General features: G+C 42.3%; 1 pseudogene; it reads left to right on the forward strand.

The window, feature by feature from the left end:
• The first annotated feature begins 7,412 nt into the window (after positions 1–7,412).
• LOC148136363 (putative G protein-coupled receptor 139) overlaps positions 7,413–25,861 on the forward strand; it is an 83,113-nt pseudogene continuing 64,664 nt past the window's right edge.

A 25,861-nucleotide genomic window follows, 5' to 3' on the forward strand; every position in this document is an offset into this window, starting at 1 on the left:
TGCATGGTGACACAACAATGCTGCCTCACAGTGCTGGGGACTCGGATTCAAATCCAATCTCTGGGCCCTGTCTGTGTGGACTTTGTACATTCGTTCTGTGTCTGGATTGGGAACAATAACTCTTTTCTCTCTCCACAGTTCGTATCTGTATTTCCTTCAGATTTCTACCAACTAGAGTATTTTTGCTTTTGTTCGATGGAGAAATGCAGCAAATGTGACAGATTTTTGTAAAAGCAGTCGTGCTTCGCGGGTTTCTCTCGTTGTTTCGGAATCTTGCCCGGCCACTTGTGTGAGTGCAGTGTCCCTGGATACCCACTCCATCTCTTTCATCGTCACTACATGCAGTCTTTCCTTGTGCCACCCCTGGGACTCCCCACACCCTATTGCCTGGCACTGGATACTCCCTTCACAGGACTGTGCACGCAACGACACTGGGAACTTTCTGACCCGCTGGGGATTCTGGGTAAAGATGCTGCCTTTGAAAGGCACATAACAACTAGAATCCAATTAAATAGCAAAGCTGAGTAAACAGGTTGAATGATATTCATCTGCTCTTACATTTTCTAATCTTCCATTTATCCTCGTTCATCTGCAAACAGATGGTCAATATGTATGCCTTGTCAAATAGGTTTGGTGGCGGGGATAGATATCAGATCCTCTGGTCATTAGACTGATTCAGTGGTCTCACATTCCTGACGTCACACTGACAGTTTTTTTTATTATCATCTATCCACTTTAAAGAAACTGCCTTGATTGAGTTATGCTGAAAGGACATTTGAATTTTGGAGACATTAGAATATGTCACGTGTGAGTGAGATTAGAAATAGGAAGATAGCACAATTCAATACACTGCCAAAGAGCTGGTCGGAGAGGAAGCACTTCTGATATGTGGATCATTGGGATTCCCGGGTCGATAGGTTATACACAAGAAGGACGGGATGGTCCTGAACTGGCAGCAATCTTCGATTTGTGGATCATTGGGATTCCCAGGTCGGTAGGACCTACACACAAGAAGGACGGGTTGAACCTCAACTGGCAGCAATCTCCAATATGTGAATCATTGGGATTCCCAGATGGGTAGGACTGACGCAAGAAGGACAGACAGACCTGAACTGGCAGCAATGTCCTAGCAGCAGGTTTGTCATTGTCGCTTAGGAGTGTGGTGGCGTGTGTAGTGGCGGTGGGTGGGAGTGGGGGTGTGGGGACGGGGTAAGGGGTGTGGGAACGACAGCAATAGGTCCACAGGAACAGTGAGTGAGGAGGAGTTGTGGATTAATATCAGTACAGCTACGTCCAACTGCAAGCAGGCAGAGGTACTGAACACGGTGGACCTAGCAGTCTGAAGTGTGCTGATGTTAATGTGAGGAGTCTGTTTGTTTGCACAGATATTTCGAGATCGCTGCATGTCAGAAAACAGGAAGAGATAACGGTTAATTGTGCGATGTGTCCTTCAGTGGATCCGTTTGTCTCTCCAGAAACCTAAAGTGTTTATTGTGGGTCAGAGAAATTCAGAATTAATACAGCACAGAGGAGGCCAATCAGCCCACCATGCGTCCATGAGCTCTCCAACTTGACCATTTGAAAATAAAGAGAATGATCGGAGATAGACTGAGAGGGAGAGAGAGGAATTAAGAGAGAGAAAGAAAGTGAAGTGAGATAAACAGACTGGCGAGAAAACGGAGCAACAGAATGTGTGAGAGCAACGGATGTCAGACGAGTGTAAAGTTATCAGGATGCAGCATGTGGAGAAATACACAGAATTTCATTTCGAAACTCCCGGCGACTGCAAACGTTTTGTCTGGTGCCATACCCTGTGATACTGGCTGTAATCCAGATGATTTATCACCAATGTCATCACAGAGCTGAGTTGCTGACAGCTAATCAGAATCCAATAAACCAATAGATTGGCTCCAGAGAGAAGGTGGATTAATTTAAATATTCTGGGCCACCATCAACTTGTAACCCCTCTTGACATGTGAGAGTCAGGGCAAGAGAATCTCAGTGATGGGGAGTACTGACAGACGGGAAATCAGGATCTTAGCTGCGGGTCAAATAATGATTGACAAAGTTCGCACATCATTTTCATGGTTTTGTAATTCACATTTCAATTTATATAGCACCACATAGTAAGTGTATTTTAACAACCTTGTCTTTTTGTAGTTTTAATATTTTGGTATGTACAGAAAAGGTTATTTTGTCTCTGTGTTTTGTGTGAAATAAATTCATTTTATTACGGAGGAAGAAAAGACCTGTTCTGATGGGACAGTCACCATCTGAACTGTGCTGGGACCGGAGTCCGAGTGAATCCTAACTAGGACTGTAGACATAGCTTTAAACTGATGAGGAATGTGTGTGTGTGTGTGTGTGTGTGTGTGTGTGTGTGTGTGTGTGTGTGTGTGTGTGTGTGTGTGTGTGTGTGTGTGTGTGTGTGTGTGTGTGTGTGTGTGTGTGTGTGTGTGTGTGTGTGTGTATGTGTGTGTGTGTGTGTGTGTATGTGTGTGTGGTGGGGGTTCAGTTACAGGGTTTAAATAGAAAAGCTGAATTAAAAGAGGAGGTAAAAGGACAGAACTCAGGAGAGGTTAATAAAATCTCCAGCACAAACACAAATAGGATAGAGCATCTGGAAATGTTTAACAATCAAACTTCAGGCAAACTGGTCAAATAAATGGCATGACAGGAGGTACAGTTAATACAGGCCTGACCATATTATATCTGAATGCATGCTGTACAAGGAATAAGGTAAATCAGCTTGTGGCACAGATTGAAATTGGCAGGTTTGAGGTGATGGGCATCACGGACAAGTGGCTGCAAGGGGATCAGGATATTTAAGGACATTTGTCCTATTGCAAAGATAGGCAGGTGGGCAGAGGGGGTGAATATGCATTATTAGTAAGAAATGAAATTAAATCAACAGCAAAAAGGAAGTAAGGTCAGATAATGTAGAATCTGCGTGGGTGGAACTGAGGAACCACAAATGTAAGACAATCACAGTTGAAGTCTTGTACAGGGCTCCAAAGAATAGTCAGGAGCTTTGGCAGAAGATACACCAGGAGATAGACAAGATGTGTAGGAAATGCAAAGTACAGTGATCGTGGGTGATTTCGATTTGCAGGCAGACTGGGAAAATCAGGTTGGTAGTGGATCGCAAGAAAAGAAATTACAGGAATGTCTACAAGATGTCTTTTTTTGCAGAAGCTTGTGGTAGAGCCCCCTCGGGACAGACGATACTGGATCTAATGACGCAGGCTAGATAAGGGAGCTTAAGGTGAAGGGAAACTTCGGAAGCAGTGAACAGAACATGGTTGAATGTATTCTGCAATTTGAGAGAGAGAAGATATTATCAGAGGTAACAGTATTTCAGCTGAATAAAGACAACGACAGAGGCATAAGGGAGAAGCTGGGGAGGATTGACCGGGAAAGGGGTCCAGCAGGAAAGGCAGGGGAGCAGCAATGGCATGAGATTCCAAGATTAATTCAGGAGACACTGCAGAGATTCATGCTGAGGAATAGAGGCATGGTACAGGGAGGATGAGGCAACCAGGGCTGACAAAGGAAGCCAGTGACTGCATAGAGGCAAAAGAACAAGCATATGATGTGGTGAAGGGCAGTGGGAAACTAGAGAATTGGGACATTTACAACGATCAACAGAAGGTAAGGAAAAAGGAGGGAAAATATTAATGTAGGAATCAGCTAACAAGTTATATAAAGGAGACTGTAAGAGGTTCATTAGATATATAAAGTGCAAAAGAGAAGTAAAAGTGAATATGGGCCACTGGAAAATGATGTTGGAGAGGCAGTAGTGGAAACAACGAAACGAATGACGAACTTTGCATCAGTCTTCATGGTGGAAGAAATGAGTAATTTCCCCAAAAAATGTACAGAGTGAGGGGTCAGAGTTGAGTATGGTGGCTATCATCAGGAAGAACATGTTAGAGAACTGAATGGCCTGAATGCGGATAAATCACCTGGACCAGGTGGACTACACCCCAGCATTGTAAGAGATATAGCTGGAGAGGTAGTGCAAGCGTAACTGGTAATCTTTCAGGAATGACTAAAATCAGGAAAGGGCCAAATGGTTGGAAAATGTCTAACATGACACTCCGTTTAATAAGGGAGTTAGGCAGAAGATGGAACATTACAGACTGATTAGCCTAATCTTAGTTGTGGGTAACATCCTGGAATCCATCTGAAGGATGGGATGTCTGAATACTTGGAGGTCTTTCATCAAGTACGACATAGTCAGCATGGTTTCATCAACGGGAGATCAGGCCTAACAAACCTGCTAGAATAATTTGAGTGAGTAACGAACAGATTAGACCAAGGAGAACTAGTAGATGTTATCCATTTGTCCCTCAATAATCCCTTGACAGCGTCCCACACAGAAGGCTATTGCGAAAGATAAGTGCCCATGGTGTTAGAGGCAAGCTGCGAGCATGGAGAGAAGCATGGCTGTCTGACAGAAAGCAGAGAGTAGGGATAAATGTGTCCTTCTCGGGATGGCAGGCAGGGACAAGTGGTGTTCCACAAGACTCAGTGTTGGGAACACAACTATTCATTTTGTGCATTAATGGTTTACATGAAGGAACTGAGGGGATTCTTGCTAAGTTTTCAAACAGTGCAAAAGTAGATAGAGGGACAGGTAGCATTGAAGAGGTGATTTAGCTGCAGGAGGGTGCTCTAGCGCATCTCCTCAACTTCCCACACCTCCACCATTGCACTCCAACATTCCAAACTGCAACAGGGATAGGACCCATCTGGTGCTCGCCTTCCATCCCATCAACCTCAGGATACAACGCATCACCCTCAGACATTTCCACCACTAAGAGTCAGACTCCACCACCTGAGATTTACTTCCCTCCCAACCCCAGCAGCAGTCTGTAGAGACCATTCCCTTCATGCCCCCCAGCCCTACCAACCACCTTCCACTCCTGACACCTTCTTTGCCACTACAAGGGGTATCAAACCTGTGTCAACACCTCCCTCCTCACCTCCATCCAAGGCTCCAAAGGATCTTTCTACATCAGGCAATGTACATCCTATGATTCGAAACACTTCACCTACTCTGTCTATTGCTCCTGGTCTCCTCTCCAACAACCCCACTTCCCTGTGCTTGAATACTTCAACTCTCCCTCCCACTGCACCAAGGACATGAAAGTTTTTGGCCGCATCCACTGCCAAAATCTACCCAGCAGTCGTCTGGAGGGAAAATTCATAATCTTCCGCCTTGGGACCCTCTAACCACACGGTATCAAGGGCAAATTCACCAATTTCCTTTTATCCCTTCCCACCACCTTATCCCAGAACTAACCCTCCAAATCAGCACCACCCTGTTTAAATGAACTACCAGTCCATCTTCCTTCCTATCTGTCCACTTAACCTTCCACTGTGACCTATCACTATCACCACCCATCTTCATCCAGCTATCACCTTCCAAGCTAACTTCCTCACAGCCCCAGCCCCTCTCATTTATCTCTCAGCCCCATTTCACCCACCCCCCTCATTCCTGATGAAGACTTTATGCTGTAACGTCGAATCTCCTGCTCCTCGAATGCTGCTTGACTGGCTGTGCATTTGTAGCACCACACGTTTTGCCTCTGGTCTCCAGCATCTGCGATCTTCACTTTCTCCTGCTGAAGGATTTTCACAGGTTGGGGGAGTGCACAAAGAAGTGGCAGGTGGAGTATAACGTGGGAAAGTGTGACGTCATGCACTTTGCCAGGAAGAATACAGGCATGAAGAATAGCGAGCAAGTTCAGAAGACTGAAGCGCAAGAAGACGAGGGAGTTCTAGTCCAGGAGTCTCGAAAGGTAAACTTTCAGCTTGTCAGTAGTTATGAAGGTAGATACAATTATGGGATTTATTTCAAGAGGGCTTGAATATAAATGCAGGGATGTACTTCTGAAGCGCTAAAAGGCTTTGGTCAGGGCACATCTAGATGATCGTGCACAGTTTTGGGTCCCCAATCTCAGAAAGGATGTACTGGCCCTGGAACGTTTTCCAAGGAGAATCATGCGAATAGTCCCAGGAATGAAAAGCTTAACATATGAAGAACATCTGAGGGCTCTGCATCTATATTTAATAGAATTCAGAATGATACTGGGAGGTCTAATTGAAACTTACAGAATATTTTAATGACCTGGACAGAGTTGATATTGGAAATTAATTTCCAATGGTAGGAGAGACGATTGGAGACAATGGTAGGAGACCGTTTAGAACAAAGGTAAGATGGAACCTCTTCAGCCAGAGAGTGGTAAATATATGGAAGTCTCTGCTACAGAAGGCTGTCGAGGCAAGGCCATTGAGTATATTTAAGAGTGAGACAGATAGGTTGTTAATTGCAAAGTTGATCAAGGGTTACAGATAGAAAGCGAGAGAATGGGGATGAGAAGATTAACTGCCATCATTGAATGGCGGAGCAGGTGCAATGCGCTGAATGGACAAATTTCTGCTCCAATGTCTTCTGGTTGCTTGGTTAATATTGGCACTCTTTATTCTTCATTGGAAATGTACCCTGGAATTTATCTCCATATGATTTATAAAGAGTAGCATTCCAATACAGATGACTGGGAAATATCATGTTCCCTCCCTCCAGTCTCAGCAGCCGTGTCTCCAATACTATAATCACACTGCAATTGAAATCCAGTGAATGGTACTTAATCACATTTGATTAACATCGGCAACATTAACAGCAAGACCCTCACCGGCCCTCTCTGATCTTTCGAATAACCATCTGAATTGTGTGACACATCATATTCTCTGTTAACATATCCATGCCATTTGTCTGTTGTAACTCATGTTGTTGTGGGCACATTTTCCTGTCTGATTATGGACTAGAAAAGTTCCCTCCATATTTTACTGACATTATAATCACTGATCAGTAGTTACAGACTTTATGTTTCCATTCATAAACGGAGAAACAGTTTATGTTCTGACAATTCTTTGAAATTACTCCCATATCCAAGGCACATTGAATGATTGCATACAATCACGCTTCCATCTCCAATATTCCTTCCTTTAGTCACCCCCACATATCTCATCCCAAATGTGTAAATTGTAAACGTTGTTTTGATTTATAATAAAATTAATATTGAAATGAAAGAGGTTAACTGGAGTTATTTGTTCAGTGACTGTGATTAATGTCAATCTCTGTGGATCCTAATTATCCCAGTGGAGATTTTACATCATTGAATGATAAATGGGCTCTGTAAATGTGTTATTCCATAGTATGAGTAGGAGCATCACTGACAGCACTAACAGGGATCATCAGCTCGAGTGAGAGGGGGTGAAGACATCAGAATCTGCGAACATCAGACTGGAACATTACAATACTTGTTCAAAATCTGAGCACCTAGGATTGGATTGTTCCAACAATGGATCAGAATCAGAGAACATTAGCCAGGAATGGTACAACAATGGATCATAATCTGAGAACATTAGACTGGAATGTTCCAACAATGGGCAGGAATTTCTACTCGGGTCTTTACTATGTTTCTCAGCCTTGGACATCATTAACATTGCGGATCAAGTATATCCTTTGGATTATTCAAGGTGCTTACTATCCCATCCTCGCGATAGTTGGTGTTCCTGGTAAGTCGTTATATTTGTCTACTAAACCGGGTTGATCTGAATTTCTGTTCATGATATATAACTTTTAGAAAGTGGAAGTCAATGTCTTCATTTCCAAACAAAAATTCCTTTCCTTAGAAATTATAACTAACAAAGTACTATTTATAAATTACTCACTGATATGCGAGATGGAACCAGACTGTTCTCAAACTCCATAATTCATTTTCTCCTTCTCAGATATACATCTCCATGTCCTCCCCACCCACCAATCGTGTCCAATACCACCATCATGGTATCCCAGTCTCGTCCTCAGTCTCAGTGAACTTCTGAATAAGCCATGATTTGTGACTTTGTATAATCCGGATGCAACAGTTTTAAGTTCCTTCTAACCACTAAATAATTGCTCTTGCTGATGTTTAACTTGTTATCTGTACATATGGGAAGACAGTTTATGATGGTCAAGCCATTGACACATAATTTAGAACAACAGAATATCTCATGCTTCCCTCGTCAGGTTTCCGTGTAACTTCTGTAATGAACATGTGGGTGTACTGTTCCTTTAAGAGAATTAAAAGCCAGTAGTAACTACCTGTCAGCACCATGTGCTCTGAAAAATAGATATAATGTCACCTTTGAATGAAAAGTCGATTAGCTCATTGTCTCGAGCCAAAAACAAATTCAGAAAAACTCTTTAAATTATACCCCTAAATACCCACCTCTAATCAAGTTTGAATTTAGTATACTGACAATCGTAAAGGCCAATGACACAGTCGAATGGTTTGGGGGTACAAGACAGTGGAAAATTGAACAGTTGAGAGGAGAACTAGCAAGCTACTAGCATGCAAAGACTGCCTGAAAAATAGCTCTCTTAAGGGTACTTTTATTGATTAGCAACTGCTGGAGCAGAATCCCCAAGATGAAAAAAACCAGGAATATGGAGAAGAACCGAAAGCTTCCTGGTTTTGAGGATAGAAGTTTTGCTTTGTAAATCTTCATTCGCCGTATTATCAGACTAACATTGTGGAGGGGGAAGGTAAAAGATCGGTTAGAGGAAGAAGTTGTAAACAGTAGTTCGTTTATTATTCTCTGTTATACTTTAAGAATAAAGTTGTTAATTTTTACTTTTAATAGTTTTGGACTCTAGAATTATCACACATTACTGCATGGGATAAATCTTTACTCTGTTTCTGGTTTAATTAAGCAGGAGAATTGCTCCTGTGTTGTAACACTACAAACCCCCAGCAATGTGTTTAACTCTTTACTGTCCTGTGGAACAGTTGAACCAGCCACTCAGTTCAAGATCAGCATAACATGATGGCCTCACCAGGGCTGCATACATTCTGTGAGAGAAGACCAAATGTAAAGATAGCTCCCTTCCTCTGCCTCTTTCCTGTTTTCCGACAGCTCATTTCTATTCAGGTAAGTGATCATCCCCTATTTTGGGTGTATTGAATCTCATTGAAGTTCTCCCGGAGAGTGTTGCATATCTCCATAGGCATCGCTGGTGCTAGCTTTATTGATGCTGACGTACGAATGTAAGGGACTTATGAATTCCATGACAGACGTAGTGCAGAGAGAAGAAATGGCTTTTACTTGCCACAGGAAAGAAATGGCGATGTCTAAGTGAGAGAAAATGATTATTGCGATCATCCCTGACTGTTTTTGAGGCAGTATTTGGGGTACTGTGGATAGACTTTCTCTGAAGTTGCACCAGACTAATCCCTGGGATGATGGCACCATGAGCAGTGAGTGACGCTCAGTGAGAGAATAAGAAGTGATTGCATTGAACCTTAAGGGAGATGAACAATCACACATGATGTTCTAAACAGGCACTGATACAGAAATGAATTCCATGACATTTTTGTCACTCGGGTTACATGACTCTCGATCGTTTAAGAGCCTCTACAAACGTTCCACCAAACTGCACGCACTCCCTATTTTGATTGAGACAGCGAGAGAGAGAGAAAGAGAGAGAGGGTTCAGGCTTTTGAATAAACTCTCCAAATATTAATGTAGTTCAACTAGTGTGTGATCCTGCAATGAAAGTCATGTTATTCATAATCCCGACAGGAGCCACAAGACCTTCATTATAAACGAGTTAACTCTTCCTTGCAACATCTGACCTCAGTGGAGAACATGGGTGTGTCTTCTCGGAGATGGAAGATGCCTCCTTGAGACTTGACACAAAACATTTGGCATCCCTCCTCACTGCCAGCAAATCGTGTTAAATTAGCACACGTTCTCCAAACAATGGAACCATGATTAACACCATAGTGCCCTCTATCAGTGCAGTCTCGGTTTCATTGGGTTGCCATGTTGGAGTGTCAATGATACCCTCCTGTTACTGTATAAGTATCTTGTGGGTCTGAATAGCCTCCTCGTGGTCTCATGGATCAGGTTTAAGGGTCTTAATTGGACTCTGCCTGTTCCTGTTTAACAGCTCGATGTACTGACCAGACCCCTTCTCTTCCTGTGGAACAGGCAGGAGGATTGAATGGGATGTCCCTATTCCTGTTCAGTAATTTCCACGGAATGAATGGTTTCCACATATCAGTGTGTAACCAGCTTAAGATGCTGAATAAGCTCCTCTTTTACCTGTGGAAATGTGCAGTGTCTGACCGAGATGTTACATGAACGTTATCGACACTTTCACAGCACAAACATGAACGTTGCCCGCGTCTTGCTGCACATGGACACAGAATGGTTAAGGAGCTGATGGGGAACAAAATGCACATTGTGTGATCTTCAGACATCATCCCCACTTGTGATCTTATGATGGGAAAAGAAATTGATGGAGCAACTGAAGATGTTTGTGCTGAGGAGTTTAACCGGAGGATCTCCTGCAGAGATGTCCCGGCACTGAGAGGATTGTTGGCCATTGACCACAAACATCTTTCATTGTGCTCTGAAAGACCAAGACAAGTGGGAATGAATCCCATTCTGCTGAAATATGTAGATTATTCCGTTTCCCTTCTCAATCAAATACTGCCTTGATATCAAAGCCATTCACTCTTTCCTGAGCCCCTGTGTTCATCTCTTGGTCATATCAATAGGTGACGGTGTATTTTTAGGAAGCGTTTGCCTCTCACAGAGGGTAATCACTATCTGGAATTATCTGGGCTAGAGAGTTATGGGAGCCCCAACAGTGAGAGTATTTAAGTAAGTGGTAGATTGATTTTTGAACTGTCAGAGAGCTAAGGGGTGTGAAGAATTCAGCATTAATGAGGAATTAATGAGTAGATCAGCTATGATTGTATACAATGGCTTGATCGTCCAAATTATCGATCCTGTTCCTTATGTTCTCATACTCTGTAATTACAAAGTTAATGGTTGTAATTTTCCTGAATTTTCTGTTATTGAATGTTGCAATTAGAGAGAATAAAGTATTCTGAGTCATCTCTAGGTGAGGTATGGGGACTGTATTCCCAGTGAATTTGGGTCTACAACATGACCAACAAATGAAGCACAAGTTGCAGAGAGGAGACACTCTGTAAAGAAACCAGAGGCGTTCTTCGAACCCAGCCGCGATTTTCCAATAATATTTTCCAACCCACACCAAACCATGTGTGACAGTCTGGAGGGAATGAATGATATCCTGTGTTACTATGGACCAGGTGTATGGAGGAAGTGGCCTCCATCTGCTCCTTGCAGGAACGGTGAGGGGTTGAATGGAACATAGGAACATAGGACTGAGCAGCAGGAGTGGGCCATTAAATACTTTGTCACGGCTCCACCATGCACAAAGATCATGGGTGATGTGATTGTGGTCTCAGTAGCATTTTCCTGTCTGTATACCATTTTCGTAAATTCACTTGTCTGTCAAATGTCACCAAATACAACTTTAAATATCCAAACACCACAGACTTCCGAGGAAGGGAATTTCCACTTGATCAGCCCTTTGAGAATTTCTGTTTGTGTTCCAGCCAATGTTGGAGGATCAATGTTTCCTTTTCCAGTCCCACTCCTCCACTGGTTACACCAGTCTTCAATGCAACGAGTTTCGTGATGTGGCCAATGAAATAGGTCACAGAGTAGGTCATTTTCTAGAAAAATATGAGAATCAGGAAGTTGAACTCATAACAAATGGTAAAGTGATAGAGTGCCCCAAATGTTATTCTGCCACTGAAGTTATTGTACTCACTAAAGCTACTGTTAGTGGGATCTCTTTCTGGAACAGTTGGATTTGGCTGAAATCACTTTGATTCAGGCAGTGGAGAGATTCCAATGAATCCTCACCAGGAATCCTTCACAAGTGGTAAACATAACTCAGGGAGTTTCTGATCTCACACATTGCTATCGGATAGAGCAAAATAAGAGAGAGGGATCAATCGGCTGCTGCTTCTCAGGCAGGGAACATTTTTCTCCTTCGCTGTGTTGGAACAGACAATAATGTCAACTGAACACCAAACTGGGCCATGTGTGCTCTTCAGGAACATTCTCTGGAAAACCCGATTATAGATTACATGCAAGTGCGTCATTCCTTTCAATCGCAAAAAATACCCCCACTTTTAAATTTGATGAAATGCTGACATGTGTCTGTGTAAGTTGTAAATATTGGTAGGTGTCTTCATAGAATGTGTGTTAATATCAATACATCTTTTTCTTAAAATTTATTCTCTATCTTTAGACTCCCTGACAAGAGATAATATGCATCCAGTTGATACACTTTTCAGAAAGTAATGGATGGTTCAATACTATTTCTCAGCTAAGATCAAAACTGATAATTCCCCATAACAAAAGGTCGGCATTCCAGGAATGAGTAAAGGGAAACTTCTTCTAAAATCTTCGAAAAGAATTATATCCTTTCATTTTACGTTAGGGGATCAATCCTGCACACAGTACATCAGGTGTGGTCTCAGCAATGCCCTGTACAGGTGCAGTTAAATATTCCTGCCATCAAACAGCATCCTTCCACCTACCACCCAACTCACTTGCTGCATCTGTAGAATGACCTCATATGATTCATGTCCCCAGAACATGGAACATAGAGTTCTGCAATCTCTCTCCATTTAAATTGTTTACCATTGTTTCATCCTTCATGCCAAAATAGACAATTTACCTTATGTAATTTCTGCTAAGGTTTGCTCACAAACCTTCCCTGTCTATATCACATTGTAGACTCACTACCTCCATTTGACGATACATTGAATGACTATCTTGGTGTATGAGTTAATTGAGCTCCAAGCCATTCCCTCCCCTCCCCCGAGATCTTTGATACAGATTATTGGTCATTGATGACCCCACAATGATTTCTGAGGCACTGCATCAGTTACAGCTTTGCAATCTGAAAATAAACATTTGTCTCTATTCTCTTTTTTCCTGTTAGCGACAGCTTCCTTCTTCCTGTGTAACCATTCAGGCAGGTTGAATGTCTTCATCCTGGGCTGTATGATGTACTGAACGAGCTGAATTACTTCATTTTATATTCCCGTGTAATTCCTTAGAGGGGCAGAATGGTCTCCTTGTAAAGATTCTGTCTCACTGAATGGGATGGTCCCCAACCCTCTAACTGTATTGAGGGCTGGAATGAGGGAACAACACATTGGGTAGGGACAGCAGTATATCTCTGTAACAGTCTTGAGGGTGGATTGAGGGAACAACACATTGGATAGGGACAGCAGTTGGCCATTTGGCTGACCATACAGAATGCTCATGGCCGATTCAATTGTGTCTGACCATCCATTTCCTGTCTGTTCCCAATAAACACTGACCCTTCTGTCCAGCAAAGATCATTCGAGCTGAACCTTGAAAATCTTCAATAACCGAGTCTTCACTGCTCCCTGAGGATGAGGACACCACAGGTAGCACAACAATAAAGGGAAAAAGACGTGCTTATATCCTTGTGGCCCTGTTATTTTAAGGCAGTGTTAACTGAACAACAAATCACCACCTCTTTTCCGACATAAGGACAGAATAATTAGGAATAAAGATAAACCATTCCGGACTCCAAACCTAGCCCACATTCCCACTGACTCGTTCAAACCAAATATGTATCACACCCAACCTCTGCTGCTGTCTCAGGAAGAGAATGCCTGATAGCATAATACCGCAGGAGCATTAAGGAAATAACCAGATTGAGGCCATTCATCCTATCGAGCCTAAAATTCGCTTCAATAATTTCTTATATGCACCTCGACCTCATTCTTCTGCCTTCTCCCTAGAATCCTTGATCCCCTTATAAATCAAAAACATATCGATTTGTGTCTGAATGACACTAGTGTCTGTGCCTCTTTGTGTCTGCGTGTGTGTGTGTCTGCGTGTGTGCCTGTATGTGAGTGTCTTTAAATATATATATATATATATTTATATATATATATATATAGTGTGTGTGTGTATGTGTTCATATATATGTGTGTGTGTGTGGGCGGGGGGGGGGGGGGGGGTCCATGTGCTTGTTATCTGTGTGTTTGCGTGTCTACATCTGTCTGTATTTCCGTCTGTGTTTCCATCTGTGTTTCTGTCTATTTTTATGTGACAGTATATGTCTCTGTGTGTTTCTGCCTGTGTGTATACCTATCTCCTTGTAGGTATTGTCTGTGTTTGTATATTGGAGTGTTTAGCAATACCTCTGTGTATTCTGTGTCTGCATCTCTGTGCAGTGAGGTATCTGTGTTTTTTTTAAATTGGAAATGAAAGGACTGTTGTTGGAACTGCCAGTGGAATTAAAGTGAGAATTGTCTTTCACTGAACATTGCTCCTTAATCGGTCGGTGGGACATGGATGTTTCAGAAACTCCATATGAGGCATTCTGGTCCTCTTCAGCACTTTCAGAGACCTACCCCACATGGCAGGGGGAGGAGATGAGGGAACGGATATCAGGCTCTCCACCACCAGGCTTGGCCCTTTCTGCCCTATTCCAGGCTGTTTCTCCTGGAATGGGAGAAAGGGAGGGAGGGAAAGTGGGAATGGGTGACCCAGCTGTTAGTGCTGCTGTCTGTGGGGGGAGTTGTGAGGTGTCTGGAATGAGTCAGTCCACAATTTAGAATCCATGTAGTATTGCTGGTGTGGCGGATATTGCGTAGGTGACAGAGAAATTGAGGAAGAAAGTTTATGAATTCAACAGTGAGAGTGGTAGAACCTAAGCCTTATTTGGCGATAGAGCATGAACCATGTTCGGGGCCAGGTGTCATCACCGATATAGAGTGCGTGTGAAGGAGCAGAGAGTATATGGTAACTCGTATCTTGACAGAGCGAGGAGGATATTGTTGTTTGTCCTGTAGTGTGGTACATTTTTTCAGATAATCTCAGCGCCTAGGTGAGCCTCCCCGAATGTCTTGTCCAAGTCTATCACTAATAATGACACAGAACTGTCCCTCAGCTTCCACAGAATCATTTTAAATAGAGCTTGCAGGTAGCAAGGAGAAGCAAATATTGGTGTGTTATATATCGAGCCCAAAACGGTGGCAGAAAATCTGAACATAATATACTGGAAATTAGTGAGGCAAGTAATGTGTATACCGTAGTCTTATTGGATGGTCTGAAGTTGCATCTAAACTGTATTAACTAAGTGACTGCTCAGGCTGTGAAAAATAAATTCTGTAAGTGTATATGAGCTAGGTTGAAGAGTATGTTGTGAAGCAAACTAGAGAGCAGGTTATTTTGGATTTGATATTGTGTGGTCAGAAGGAAGAATTATTAACCTTAGTCTGAAGCAGCATTTAAGGAATAGTGACATTAATAAGGTGCATTTTACACGGTGTCTGCATATCACGCTTAATCATTCTGAATAAACATCATGGAAGAGTGGAGGCTAGAGTGTCAAGATAGCTCCAGTAAATTGGGATAGTACAATTTAACATTCAGTGGGAGATAGGCAATGGTTATTAGAGTCATAGAGTCCGACAGCATGGAGATAGACCCTTCCGCTCGAACTGGTACATTCCCACCAAAATGTCCATCCACGCTAACCCCACTTCCCTGCTATTGCCCCATATCCTTCTAATCGTTTCCTGAGCATTTATTTGTCCAAATGCTTTTTAAATGTTGTGAATGTACCCATCTCAACATCTTCCGCTGGCACCTCATTCCAAATGCATACCAGCCCCAGTGTATAAAAAAGTTGCTGCTCAGGTTCCCTTTTATTCTTTTCTCTCTGACGTTAAACTGATGCCCTGCAGTCCGTGATTGCCTAACCCTGGGAAAAAAGACTGGGTGCATTCACTCTGTCCATCCTTCCCATGATTTTATACACTTCTACCAGATTTCCCCTTAATGTCTCATGCATACAAAAGTTAAAACTCCTAGGTTGCCCAACCTCTCCCTATAACTCAGACTATTGAGTTGTTTGCAACTTGCTTGTGAATTTCTTCTGCACTATTTCCAATTTAATAACACCCTTCCATCGCAAAGTGAACAAAATTGAATATCGCTACCACCATGGCCTCACCAGCATCCTGTATAATTACAACATAACTCCCTAATTTCGGTAATCAGTGAAATACACTGATTAACGCCAGTGTGACAAAAGCTTTCTTCACTGTCTACCTCTGAATCAACTTTCAGAGAGCCATGCACCTGAATTCCAAGGTCCCTCTGTTCCACTACACTCTTTAGGACCCAACAATTCACCATGAAACTCCAAACTTGATTTGACTTTCTAAAATGCAAAACTTACACTGATATATATTAAAATCCATTTGCCATGTCTCAGCCCATTTCCCCAGCTGATCAAAATACTGCTGTAATATCTGAAATTTCAGAATCACTTCCTCACTCTCCATGATGCTGCCAATTTTACTGTCGCCTTCCAAATTACAGATCATGCCTGTACATTTTCATCTAAATCATACATATATGTAATATGTAGTGGTCCCAGCACCAACACCTAAGGCATTCCACTAGTCACAGGCCTCCAGTCTGTCCAGAATTCTTCCAGTATTACCCTCTGCTTCCTATCATCAAGGCAATTTTGTATCGAATTTGCCAGTTCCTCCTCAATTCCATGCGATCTAACCTTCCAGAGCAGCACACAATGTGGAACTTTATTGAAGGCCTTACTAGAATCCATCTAGACTACGTATAGCACCGGGACCTCCTCAACTTTACTGGTCCCTTCATTAAAGAGCTCCAACAAAATTTATGAGTCATGATATCCCATGCACAAACTTCCGTGCTGACTTTGATGAAGGACTTTCGCCCGAAACATCGATTTCCCTGCTCTTCGGATGCATCATGACCTCTTCTGCTTTTCCAGCACCATTCTAATCTTACTCTCAATCACATCCAATCTTTCCAAATGCAGGTATATCCAATCTCTCCGAATCTTCTCAGGTAACCTACCCACTAGATTTTAGGTTTGCTGATCTTTAGTCCCCAGGTTTATCTTTGTAGCCTTTCTTGAATATGCGCTCAGCATGTTGGCCAGCGATGAAAGAAAAGAGCCAAGCAGGGCTCCCGCAATTTCTTCTCTATCCTCCTGCAATGTTCCTGAATATATCTGGTCAGGACCAGGAGTTTTTAGAAATACTGCGAAGTCTGAAAAAATACGTCTATTTATTTCAGGTGAAAACACCAAAGTGTGAGAAAGTGACTCAATGATGGTTAACATAACAAATTAGAAAATATATTAATAATAGGAAGTGACTTCAGAAGAATTCCGAATATTGTGGAAACCTGAGAATTCTCAGAAATTAACGATCCAGGAAAGGACGGCCATGAAACTGATAAGGAAATCAAAAAACGATCAAGCATGCTAACAAACAGGAGCACAAAGACTGACCAATCTACGATCTATATATTTCAACGGAAACAAAATTAAAACAAGGTCAAACGTGGAAATTTGTAATCGGGAGAAGAGAGGTTATTGTGGAGAACAGGGAAATGGCCAAGAAAATAACCAGTTACTTTGCATCTGTCTAAATGGAACAATATCCAGGAAGTCACCCAGAAATCCCAAGTGATCATATCGGACATCTGCAGCTAAAGACATAAAGTCAATTCTTATCAGTAACAAGATAGTATTTGAACATGGAGCTGGATTGAGCATTGCTAAGTCTGACGAAACATATGTACTTCCTATCAAAATGTCGGAAATAAATCACCAATGGTAGTATTAATTGCACTGTCGATGACTGTGTTTTATTTTCCTGTACATTCTGCAGAGACCGGAAACTATTGTGGATAAACGTGAACCAAGCACTGTAGATGAATGGAAGGGATCTAAACAGCTACAAAGGGAAGAAGACATAGTGTGGAGTACTGTGGACCAATTACCTTTACATCTGTATGGAAACTGTTGGAATCCATACACGGGATGAGATTTTTATTATTTAGAAATTAACAGCAACAATGGCGAGAATCAACATGCATTTCCGATATAGAAATCACACTTGATAAACTTCGGAATTGTTCGAAGTTGTTCCTTACAGCACAGATAGTGGGGAATCAGTAGAAGTGGCATTCGTTGGATTTTCGGAAGGTTTCTATTAGATCTCAGTGAGTTCGTAAATGCAATAAATGTGAAGGGTATGTGAAGAAATATATGTAAGTGGAAAGTTAAAGTTTGGTTCGCCTTCATTTAAGAGAGTCAAAACATTGATGAAAGACATGTTGAAGCAGTTTCACAGCGTGTTGGTCGGACTGTACATGGAGTATTGTGTGCAGTTTTGGTGACCGAATCTCAGAAAGAATATACTGACCACAGAGGATGTGCAATAGACATTCTCCAGATTAATCCTTCAGATGGTGAGATTGCCTGATGAGGAAACTCGGCCTGTGTTCTCTCGAATTTCAAACAATGGGAGGTGGGTCACAGTGAAATTTAGAAAAATCGCAAAATCTATGACAAGTTGGAAATTAACAGAACGCTTCCCTCACTGTCTATTCCACATTCAAGGCAAATAATAGCAGGATCTGGGACAGACCAGTTAAGAATGGGAAAAGGAGGAAATTTATCCCTTGTAGGGGACTAACTAACACAGAGGCATGGAAATCTACTCGCAGGCAAGATTAGGGAGAATCTCCAGATATTCTACAAGTGTCTCCAGCGGAACAGAATAACCAGGGAACAGGTAGGACTCATTAGTGACTTGCCAAGTTGCATCCAAATCAACTTTAGTGGTAGGAGACAGAGGGTGGTGAGAAAAGGCTGTTTATGTGATTGGAGGCTAGTGTCCAATGGTGTACCTCAGGGATCAGTGCTGTGTCTCTTATTATTTCTGATTCGCGTGTGTTGGTGTTGGACTGGAGTGGACAAAGCTAAAAATTGCATAGCATAAGTTTATAGTCCAAAAGATTTATTTGGCGGCACTAGCTTTCGAAGCGCTTCATCAAAACGCACAACACCTGATGAAGAAGCAGCACTTCGAAAGCTCATGCCTCCAAATAAAACTGTTGGACTGCAAGCTGATGTTTTGTGATTTTAAACCTTATCATAAAGGATGCAGCTGTGAATATGGACGAGGGGTGGTGATGTCATAAGTAAATTTGTGTTTGATACGAAGATTGGCCGGGTGGTTGGCAGTGAGGAGGAAGGCTTATGTTTCATGAAGATACAGATGCAGTGGTCAGATGGGTGGATGAATGGCAGATCGGATGTAACCATGATAAATACGAGGTGATGAACTTTGCAAGAAGAAACCAGACAGGGGAGGACTCAATGAATGACAGCACACTAGGAAGCTCAGCCGTTGTTTCTCCACACTACCCTGAAGGTGACTGGACAGGTTATTGCACAATTTGGGAAAGCATAGGGGAGCGTAAACACAACCTTTATATATTGAAACATAGATTATAAGAGCTATGCAGAACTTTGGTTAGGCCAAGATAGAATACTGTGTGTAGTTCTGGGAGCCTCATTACAGGAAGGATCTGATTGTAGTGGAGGGGGTGCAGAGGAGATTCACAAGGATGTTCCCTGGGATGGACTATATCAGCTACGGAGAGAGGCTGGATAAGCTCGGGTTGTTTACTTTGGAGACGTGAATCAGAAGGATAAGATTATGAGGGACGCGGACAGGGTGCATAGACAGCAGCTGTTCCTATTAGTCAAAGGGCCACACTTTGAAAGTGAAGGTTTTGAGGTTTAGTGAGGATTTGAGGACTATTTTTCACCCAGAGTGTGTTGGGGTCTGGAATGCACTGTTGAGAGGGGGGTTGTCATGGTAACCTCAAAACCATTACAAAATACATGGCTGTGCACTTGAAATACCGTAAGATTCATAGCTACGGGTCTTGTGTCGGAAGGTGGGCCTAATGTAGACCCTGCTGTATTTCTGATGGTAGAGAAACTGTGCTTCTGTTAAAGAATAGATGTGAGAGGACAATGGTTGAGTCGCTTAAGATAGGAATTGATGGGTTTCTGAAGAATATCTTATCAAAGTATATAAGAAAGAATTTGTGATATCTTCTGAAAATATGACAATTGCAAAATTAAGGGAAAAAGTTGCAGCTTTCTTACAGTCTGTTACCGGATAATTGAAGACAGGGACAGAACAGAACTATGGAGCAAATACTTCAGTTATGCCTTCACAGAAGAAAAAAAACAAGAAAACCTCCTAGAAATACCAGGAAAATCTAGTGTGGTGAGAAGAACGGAATAGCAACTAAATTAGCAACTCAACAGTTTTATAGAAAAATATTGGAATGAAATTAATGGGCAGGGACAAAGTCAATAGAGATTTATGAAATGGGAATCATATTTGAGAAAATGGCTTTTAGCAAAATTATGGAGATGGTATCAATGCAATATGGTTGGTATCACAGAAAGATTTTTGATAAAGCACGAAGCCTTTTGTGCAAATTCGAATCCTGTGGGACTGGGGATAATATATGGTCATGGTTTTAGAATGGGAGAGCTGGCAGGAAGCAATGAGTAGGAATAAAACCATGCTTTTTTTAATGTAAGGCTTGGATGATATAATAAGGATCAAGATTTGGCATCCAGCTATTCCCAATACACATCATATCTTTAATTGAGGAGCTCAAAAGCAATATTCCCAAGTCTGATGACATTACTAAACAATGTCAGCTTGTGAGTTGGATGAGGAGGATGTAAAAAAGGCTCCAAGGTGATTGAGACAATTGGAGCGACTGGGCAAGTACGTGATGGATGGAGATCAATGGGAGAGATGAGATGTTGTGCACTTTGATGGGAACAAGACAATGGCAGCCTCTCATTTGAAAAGGGCGTGGTTGATAATGTTGCTCTATAAAGGAAATTAAGCTGCATTTTTGTTTTATTTCTGTGCACCCCTCCGAGTACATGTAGGGCAGTGAGTTCTGAAGCCAGAAGTCAATACTGGGAATGGCATTGGCACGCTGACCAGTGTACATAGACCCAGCAACTGGGGAGCTGTAACATAGAAATGAATCTGCATCTCCCAGTACAGCAATCACGGAAAGCAATATTGCAGGAGCAGAAAGCAAGTAGGTCGATAATTAGTGTATTCACCTTCACTTCAGGGGGATTTGAATACAGGACTAAGGGTCATTTACTGCAGCCGTACAGGGCCTTAGTGGGACCCCCAGCTCGAACATTGTGCAGTATTGTTTCCAGTTTTGGTCTCCTTGCCGAATAAAGGACAAACCTGACATTGAGTGAGAGCAGTGAAGGATGACCAGACTGATCTCTGGGATGACAAGCATGTTTTGGGAGCAGAGTTTGGGGTGACTGGGCATGTACTTCATGGGGCTTAGGAAGATGATGGAGATCTCATTGACATATATCAAACTCTGACAGTGTGAGACAGATTGGAAGCAGTGATGATAGTTCACTTTATAGTAAACGGTTCATGAATCCCATTGCAGTCAAATCGTACTTAATAAACAAGCGTCATCAGATAACTGCCTATATATTGAATAGAGGAGCAAACGTGATGGGCCGAAAGCACTACATAAGTTCTCGTTCTATATTTCACAGTGTTTCAACATATTTTGGGATATGAACATTGTGTAAGGAACACTGCATTGAGGAGATATTCGGCCATGAACTAGCATGGGGAAAGCTCAATGTATTGAATGACCTCCTCCTTTCCCGATGTTTGTGTACAGTCTGTGGGAAAGGTCCGTAAATGTTGTCACATGCTCTCAGATGTTAGGAAGGAGGCCTCTGCAGGGTCAACAGGACTGTGTTTCCCGTTCCTTTTTCTGATAACGAGGCTGGTATCAGGTGTTCTGTCCGGTTTTATCCTTTAAGACCTCAGAGCAGTTTGATGCAATTGAGTGTCTTACTTGGCCGATTCAGAGACCATTGAGGAGTTTACCACATGTCTGTGCGTCTGGAGTCACCTTTAGGCCAGACTAGGAAAGCACGAGAGAATCAGTTCCTGAAGGTACATTGGAGAAGGAGATCGATGTTTACAATCAACGTTGGACACAACATCACAATTACTGACACCAGATTTTACGTCTCGATATTTTATTAATTAATTTTAACTTCCACAAGCTGCCAAAGTATTATCCTGGTCTGGATTAGTAATCCAACTATATTCCCACAACAGCAGCATCTCCATATGGGGAACTATCAGAAACCACACTGACCGATTATTTCGGTGCTACTTGACAGTTCAGTCAAAAATAATTCTCACCAATTTGACTGCTGTGATGGGACTTCGAGGTGGTAATTGGTCAGATTGTAATTATTCTCCTCTTCAGGGACTGGACTTAGCTGAGTAATTTTTCGCATTGCCAGGGTGTTGTCAGAGTTGGAGCTGGAATATAACAGCTTCCCCAAGGACACGGCTTGTTGTGCAGCACAAGTCTTCAGTCTTATTGCAGGAATGGAGTCAGGGCCCATTGCCTTTGTCGTATCTACTGTGTTCAGCTGCTTCTTCATGTCACATACAACAAATCGAATTGCTTGATCACTGGCATCTGTGAGTCTGTGGGCATCATGGCGAGGGTGATTTGGATCATCCACTCAACACCTCTGGCTGAGGATAATGCAGACACCATATCCTTGACTTTTTTTCACTGACGTACAGAGTTGTTCCGATATTTAGGATGAGGATATTTATGGAGTCCTCTCCTCCAGTAAATTGTTTAATAGTTCATCGACATTTATGCTTGGATTTAGCTGGATGACAGAGCTTAGATCCGATCTGTTCGCCTTGGGATCATTTCCCCCTCTCCATCAGAAGTTACTTCTGCTGTTTGGAATGCAAACAGTCAAGTGTGGTAGCTTTAATGGGTTGTCAACAGGTTTAGGTGCATGTGATTCCGACTTTGGCATCAGCCCTGTATTCAGTGACCTGATCTGATTTCTGATGCGGTAACACTACCAGTTTCCTATTCTCATTCTGCTGAGGGCATCTCGCTGGTGTCATGCCTCCAATTTGTTACTTTAACTCAATCCATTTAAGATAGTAGTCTAAATCGTTTCTTTTCCACAATGTCAACTTCTGTATTTGAAGTGAATGTATTTCCATCTGTTTTTTCTCGCTGATCATGATTAAGAGCTCTGTAGTGTCAGTGATGCCAGACTTATGCAGTTTCAGAGTCAAGGAACGTGTGCACCATGCATTATTGTTCAGGCCCCAGTGTACGACGCTCCATGCTGGACAGAATGTTTGAGCATCTTTGACAATCTTCTTTGGAAATTGTCCAAAAACAGAAATTGCTGACGAACTTACTGAAAATGTTGCAGCATCTTCTGGAGTGAATACAGAGTTAAACTTTCAAGTCCAGTTACCCTCTACAAAGCTCACAGTTTCTCCAGCAATTTTTGTATTTTTATTTACAGTATTCATAGTTATTTGTTTTAGTGAAAATTTGTTCTGTGGCTATTCATTTCTGGAGAAACTCACCAGGTCTGTCAGCATCTGCAGAGACAGACGAACAGCGTTAGCATTTCAAGCCCAGTGTGACACTTCTTCAGAACTGAAAAGGATTGGAAACTGGGATTATTATTCCCTTGCCAGAGGGGGAGGATGGGTGACAGGGCAACGTGGGCGTGGCAAAGATAAACGGGCTTTTAGAAGTAGAGTAAGATTGGATGATGTAAAATGGGTTTAAATTAAGCTGTGAATGGGGGAAGGGGTTCTCTCTATTGAATGCAAAATAAAGAAGACACAACCAGACAAGGTAATAGGGAGGCCAGGAGGGAGAATGTTGACTATGTGGCATTATATAGATCTGGCCATCGATACGTTTTCACTGTCGAGATAATCACCCCCTTTAGACAAAGGGATTCAGGTGTTTGACTTCTTAATGGCACGAGTAAGAGTTTCATGCTGCCTTAGTATTGTAATATGGAGAAATAAAATCACCATATGAGGTTTGGCTGAGATTTGTTTACCTGTCATGTTTAATATTGTTTAAATTTGCAATGCTTATCTTTAAATGCTTGTTCTCGAAGTTAGTAACAGACGGAGTGTGGGAGGTTGGGTGGTGACATTGTAAACGTTTCTAGAATCATGAGAGATATGGTTAGGGTGAATAGCCAAGATCTTTCCAATGGCATGAGGGAGTTCAGCCATGGTAGACATAGGTTTAAGCTGCCAGAGAACGAGTGGTAGATGCCAGTACAGCAGCAACATTTAAAACTCATTTGGACAAACATATGAATGGGAAACATTTAGAGGCATATTGGCCGAATGAAAGCAGATGGGACGAGCTTAATTTGGAAAGCCTGGCCAGCATGGACATTTAGAAAAGTTTCACACAGTGTCAGTGTGGGTTTGTGAAAGGGAAATTATACTTTGCCCTGTAAAATCATGCAAAGTACTTTTGTAGATGCCTGAGAATGTAACAACTGGAATTGATAAAGGGGAATTGGTAGACACCAGGCTTTCCAAGGATTTTCCACAAGGTAGTACAGAATAAAAGTTCTTACACATCAGAAGTACGTAGGATGACGGATAATGTATTAACATGGTATGATGATTGGTTGACACATAGAAATCGGAGAGTCAGGATTAATGGATCTTCATGATAAAGGTATATCTGCTGGAGTACACAAATATATAAGTCCAGTGACATCAGTTATTCACAATCTCTCCTGATAGCCTGATGGCGGGAGCTGAGTGCAATATGCATTCGAGTTTGTGGATGACACTGAGAATCAAAAGGCAGACTGTTATTTAATGGAGAGGACTACCAGAAAATGAGCAGTACAAAGAGATTGGAGTCTTCCTGTGTATGAAACAGAAAGTCAGCATGCTGATGCAGCAAGTAACTAGGTTGGAACATTAGGCGGCTTCCTGGGATGAAAGAGTTGAATGGTGAGGCGATTATTCATTGGGGTTGAAATGAATGAGGAGTGATACTGCTGAAAAGCACACGACACTGAAGGGGCTTGAGGAGGTAAATGTTAAGAAGTTGTTTCCTGTCCTGAAGGGAATCTCGAACTCGAGGACATAAATACCGAATGTGGAACATCGATGTCAATCTGAGATGCAGAGTGATGTATTTTCTCAGAAGGTAATGAATGTCTGGAATTCCCGAACCCAGAGAGGTGTGGAGGAATACAAGGAGTCGGCAAGAAAGTGGAGTTGAACCCTGGAGTAAATCAGCCATGTTCTTATTAAATAACAGGGCCAGATTGAGGGGTGGAATGGCCTACTTATGTTCCTATTTATTAATTCCACATGTTATGCTTTTGGAAAGTAACTGGCTATTTGCCTAGAAGTCGTGTTGTACAATGCTGCATTCAGGGAGAACAGGCGATTTGTTTGAGTTAACCCTGGGTGGGGTATGAAGGCTGTATTCACAGCGACTGTGGGTGTGTAACATGACTCCCATCTGGAGCAGATCGTACAAAGAGCGGAAACCTAGAAACAGAGATTGGGAAAGGGGTCACTTCCTGACCCAGCCTTGAATTTCCATGTACATTTCTTAAACTACACATAACCATTGGAGTGGTGTCGATCTGCTCCTTTTTAACAGGACCGAAGGGCTGAATAGAGCATCAGAACAGAGGGCTGAGAGATACGAGTGGGCCTTTCTGTCCTTTGACACTACTCCACCAGTAAATAAGGTCGTGGCTCATCTCATTGTGGTCCCAGCTGCACTTTTCTCTCCATGCGTCATTATCCCTGATTCACCTGTCTATGGAAAATCAGACGAAGCCAGCCTCGATATAATATAATATAGACGTATGTAACTATTATAACTAACAGAGGAGCATGGTGAATCTGTGGTTAGCACTGATGCCTCAGTTCACCTAGACGTTGGGATCAATTCCAACCCTGGGCAACCCTCTATGTGGAGTTTGAACGTTCTCCCAGTGTCTGTGTGGGTTTCATCCCAATGGTCCAGTTTCGTCTCGCAGTCCAAAGATGTGCAGCTTAGAGTGGTTTGACCATTCTAAGCTGTGTATGTTAGATGGGTTAGTAATGGAAAATAAAGGGTTACATGG

The sequence above is a fragment of the Chiloscyllium plagiosum genome, unplaced genomic scaffold, assembly GCF_037043375.1.
Source record: "Chiloscyllium plagiosum isolate Xiang-an unplaced genomic scaffold, Cpla_swu_hap1 HiC_scaffold_46, whole genome shotgun sequence".
NCBI classification, from domain to species: domain Eukaryota; kingdom Metazoa; phylum Chordata; class Chondrichthyes; order Orectolobiformes; family Hemiscylliidae; genus Chiloscyllium; species Chiloscyllium plagiosum.